The sequence below is a fragment of the Suricata suricatta genome, chromosome 3, assembly GCF_006229205.1.
Source record: "Suricata suricatta isolate VVHF042 chromosome 3, meerkat_22Aug2017_6uvM2_HiC, whole genome shotgun sequence".
Lineage (NCBI taxonomy): Eukaryota > Metazoa > Chordata > Mammalia > Carnivora > Herpestidae > Suricata > Suricata suricatta.
The window spans coordinates 87,294,976-87,300,822 of NC_043702.1; positions in this window are offsets into that span (position 1 = coordinate 87,294,976).

The window sequence follows — 5,847 nt, forward strand, 5'->3', positions numbered from 1 at the left end:
ACAGGGCTACCACAGACCTTCAATTTGTGCAAACACAGTCTCTGCAAAGCACAATACGGTGAAGTGTGATGAAATGAGATGTGCCTATATTTATTGTAAAGCGAGAAAAGCAAGTTGCAGACAAATGTATAGAATGTTATCCAGTTTTTACAAACAAAACTAAATATGCAAACTGAGAACAAAATGGAAAAAAAATATATGTATATACAAGTATGATTGTATGTGATTGAATCAGCCTACAAACAAACATAGTGAGAAAGGATAGACATCAGGAAATCTCAGGTGTGAGTGGCAGTGAACACATCAGATGGGGGAAGGATGGCAAATAACAGCCAGAGCAGAAGGGCCCACCAGAAAATCGCGTGATAAATGTAACCCCATTAATACAAACTTGTGTGTGCATGCAGAGAGAAATGCACGAGAGTGCTGAACAATGTATTCATGTTGGGATGTTTAGCTAATGAGATTTCCGGGGATTTTGTCTTCTCTAAGTTTTTCTGTATTGGCCTGCACTGGCCTTTTGTTTTCATTTTTGTTTCTGTTTCTGTTTTTTTTACATTCATCACGTATACATTCAAACCAACAAACAAACCAAATCTGAATATGGGTGAACCCATATATGGACACCTAAAAATCCTGTCAGTCTATGTTTAGCAAATCAAAATAAGGTAACATATGGGAAGCATTTTCATTTCCTAAAGATGGACTGCTCCTGCTGATAGTGATAAAAAGACACAGAATGCTTTATAAATGCTATGGTAGAAAATAAAGCAATCTGGACGAGTAAAGACAATCTAAACATGAGTTGAGCCATTGAATTTCATGGGTTAGAAGCAAATATCCAGAGAAGTAAATTATATTTGCCAAGGGCAAAGCTAGAATGTTCACAAAAGAGATGGAATTAATGTGAAGGTGAGGACACAAAGACCATATTCTGTGATTTTTTTTCTAAAATCTGCTAAGATTTGGAATTTCTGTCTGAATTTGTCAAAACTAATGGCATATTTTTGTATAATAATGACTTATTGTACATACACTTTCAAGCCTAGAATGCAGATCACAAAATTAAACCCCACATATATATTGCCATATATTTAATCATTCTTTATTCATGAGAGTAAAAAAAAGAAAAACTAACTTGAATAAAACATTAAACTGGTAAGTCTTTGAAGGAGCTCTTCATTTAAATCTTCTTTCAAAAACTGCAAGACCTGGCTCACTATCACAAAATCCAAGATAGAACAAATAAATACCTAGGGAGCAATCTTTCCAGCCTTAAAAAACTATGTTGGTATCAATTACTGACATAAGTCACCTTCAACACTTCATTACAGGAAGTATTCATTTCGGCGCATACTGATCTCTGTCAAAGGGTTCAGTTCTTCCTTTAGGATGAAATACAAATGATACTGAATCTCTTGCAAGTCCCTAAGCTCATTCATTATGTCTGAAGGAGCAGGGGTTTGGTCTAGAGGGAAAAAGCAGCCTTGGAAAGAAGTGCAGGCTGTTGTGGCTGGAATTCACTATATTCATCTTCCCCTTGTGGTGTATCCAGTGACAGGGAGCAACCCCTTCACTGGAACATCCACATTAAAGGAAAAATATCATCTTCTATTCTAGACCAAAAGAATGGCTAGATATATAGGCAGATGATAGATTAAAGATAGATAGATTCGATTAAATAGATAGATAGACAGATAATGGAAAAAAATGGAGGAAGAAAGAAGGGAGGGAAAATATGAGGGAGGGAGGAAGCCTGAAATAAAAAATACCATTTTTTTCTCCTGTGGAAGCTTATAATGCTATTATCATTTTTGGCAACCTTTATTTACATATTCAAAGCAATTTTATAATTTTCAATAAGGCTATCAACTTCCTGCTCAGTTTTTCAAGTGTCTTTGGTTTTAAATGGGTCATTAAAAAGTTACTTTTGCTTTAATTAAATAAACAAAGTACTCATTTCATTCTTACATGAACCTCCAGGATTTTCAATTAGTTATTTCTGCATTAAGCTTGACTGAGTTGCTATGCTCATGTGCTTTTATCATTTTGCCAAAAATAAACATGTGACTGGTTTTCAGGAGAACGAGATGCCTCCGACCTTCCTGTCTCCTGTCATTGGCATTCTGAATATAAGTACAAGTTCCACTGCTCAGTAAACACCATTAATCTGCAGCTTATGCAAATCGGAAACCTATTATTTTAACTGTTTTAATAAGCAATGAAATCAGAGCTATTGTTAGCCCACTTATTTTAAAGAGAAGTGTTCTGTAACTGCAAAATATTATTCTACTATTATCATGGTATTGTTGTCATTGTATTAATAAAATATTACATGATATAGAGAGATTTCTGTATGAAGTAAGATTACATCTATGACAATGTTCTCTTTCAACAGCAAAGGTAAAGAGTTTACAGTGATAATGCCACAAACATTTTGTTTGTTTAATGCCATACTGTTTGCAGCTTATAAAGATATTTTACTTGTCTTTCCTTTCTCCTCATTGTTTCTCATTCATTTCATTTTTGGAGGGGCCAGGAAGTGAAAATAGAAGGAAAAACTTCAGTTAATTGTTATGGAGAGGATGGTAGAAGAAAAATATTGCTTACAATGAAATCATTGGACCATCAAGAGATTTCAGCTGCTATATAGCAATTGAATATTGCCTGAACTCTAAAACATTACTATCCTTTCATTATGAAAAATGTAATAGCTAGTGATATACTGAAGGTGTCCATGTGTGGCTCATAGACCTGTGGATCCTCAGGACATTAATTAATATATCATTACCCCTGAAAACAAAATTATTTACCTTACTTATAATATGGTGGATATTTGATTTATGAAAGTCCACGAGTATGTGTGTTTCAGCCCTGGTTTTGCATAAGATACTCAGTCTCACTGTGCTGGTATCTCTCCATGGTACATACCGTGTCTGGCACTGTACCTGGAATGCAGGCATTCAACAAGACATGAATTTACTGAACTGCTAATCCAGATTAACTTCAGGTCCTCCAAGTTGTGTGAGCCCCTTCCAAGGCTCTTACCTAATGGCATAATATAAATATATTTGAAATGTTATATTCTCAAGGGTTCCAAAATTATATGTGCTTCAGGCCAACAAAATCTGGATCCACTTCTGGATTTGATAAATCTTCAGTGTCTAATTAAGCTATGGAGAATGAATCAAGAAGCCAAGCAATGAAGATAATATTTCGTCTTTCCACTATCTCAGTTACTGATAATTATCAGGTACATTTGGGATCATTTTCTTTTTCTGAAAATTTTGGATGTCTACAGTTTTTTAATGCTAAACTTTTCCTGCTAATCTATAACTTCCTGGACATCATTTCCACTAGTTTTTACTCAATCAGATAAATTATCTTCCCCCTTATCTCCTGGAAAAGTGTAAGCTGAAAACTTTTCTTATGTTCCTAACTATGTATTGTCTTTTTAATTTATTTCTTCCCTGCTCAGCCTGGTTCCCATGGTCAGCAATCTTAGAAACATAGAGACATTCTTGGATCCTCTACTTAGTTGACCTTAGGTTGCTGAGTCTTCCTGAAGAAAACTGTTAAATGATATTGAGAGTCTGTCTTAAATTTTAATATATCCTTTTATCTATAACTTGTTGACCCTGTAGTTAATCCCCTATGGTACTATTTTAAATCCTCTCCAAATATTTGAGACTCTTAACTTTTCCACTGACCCCTCACTCTTAGCTATTGATTTCTTCTCTCACTTTACAATAAGTACCATTGCACTTTGAATAGACCAATATCTGCAGGTGACCTTGAAACTACTGAGGCTATTTCCACTTGATGGGAAAGCTTTCAATAAATTTTCAGGTAGCATAGGCTGTGGGGAAAAAAAAGGAAAAACAGAAATAGTATTTTCATCTTATTAGGATTAATACCATCCCCATGAAAAAAAAAGTCTTTAGTTGAATTAAAAAGAAATGTGAAGGAGACAGGTCACTGAAACATTATCAGAGATTACTTATTAAGAACTTAGCATCAGTGAGATTTAAATACCCTTCAGAGAAATACATAAATTACTACTAACTTCTATGATTTTTAATTTCAGAGGACATTCCATATAGTGTTGTTATTAGGTAAATTTATGTGTTCATGGCATTCCAACATATAAATTAAACTTCACAGTAAAAGGTTCAGTGCTGATGTCAGTAATCATTTGGAAAGAGAATAAAACATAGGCATTAAAATTCTAATGGGAACTTTAATTTTAGAAAAATAGGGGAAGAATTTTTATTTCATGTAAGTAGACAGGAACCTCATTAAAATTGTCATATGCTTCTTAGTTTCTCACAAATTGAAGGTATAAAAACTGTTTTGCTATAAAAAAAATAGCACAGCTGCTAATGAGAAAGGACTTTAATTAACAGATCCACTTAGAAAAAAGTAAACACACTGCATTTCACAACTTTAAGAATTTTGTTGCCATATTTGATGCATATTAAATATTTTGTCAATTATAGACTAACTGATGCAAGATATTTCCATATGGATCATTTGAATAATAATAGCTAACATGCATTAAGGTCCTTACTGATTATCTGGATCTGGTACTATTCTAAATGCTCTATATGTATTTGCTAATTAATGTCACCAAAACTAATCAAGGAATCACTACTTGATCTTCATGTGGTGGATAAGCACAGTAAGCTCAGATAGGTTCCATAACTTATCACGGTTACACAGTGCTAGGTTTTGAACCGCATACATATGATTCAAGAGTTAGTTCTTCTAACCACCTCTCTGAAGGCAAATATGCAGAATTTATTTTGACCTGTGTGTTGTCCTAAGTGAGCAAGGTTTTGGAGTCCCTTATATTGTACCTGATGTAGAAAAGACTTATGACCAGTGGCTTTATCATAGGTAGTCCAGTGTCTGAGCTGTCTTTACTGGCATCTACAAGACCTGGTGGAAAGCTCAGAATGTTTGGAATCAAACAGTTTCAGATTTCAAAGTTCTCTTGGTCATTTGTGAAGTTTAGGTAATAACATCTAATTTTCAGATTTTGCATAATTATAAAAGTAAGCTATCTGAATAAAATACAGTTAACTTGTTCCTTTATAACCTGAAAACAGATAAAGAAGTATGTATCAATATTGGAGGAAATGTTTACAGTTTTAGAAGGTACATGTTTACAGTGAACATCGTATGCTCAGAATTCACTTTGATGCTTCCAATTCACTTTAATGTTGATAAGTTGATAACATTCTTCCTTCCTTTTTCTAAAAGAGGATGGATCTTAGAAAAAATCAAAATAGTAATAAAAATATAAATATTAATTCAAGTTCTATAGCAAAAAAGAAAGGAAATCCTTTCATGTCATAAGTGAAAGTCCTTGAGAAGTCAGGTCTCATCTTAATATATGGACTCCAAGCCCTTGCCTGTTTTACTCAGGACACTGGCAGGGAATTTAGATCTGAAATCTACATAGCGATGGTCTGGAGTTCAATAGTTCCTGCCCACATAAGGAAAGATTCTTATGTTGAGAAATTAAGAAATCAAGAAATTTCATATGTTCTGAAGCATAAAACACTGGGTCCCAGGGGAGAAGCAAGAGATAACTTTAGCAAGGAAGGTTCTACAAGGTGGAACACACAACCCTCCCACAGGCGGGACCAGGTCCTAATGAATGTAGGTACACAATCAAAATCTATACTGCAAGTAAGAGACCACCCCCCTCCTTCGAAAGACAGTAGATAAGAATTAATATTTCCTGAGTCTTTATCTATGAAAATAAGTTTTTAAATAATGCATTATGATTTTTGGTAGTGATACAGAACTCAGTCACATTAATATGCTTACTACATTAGT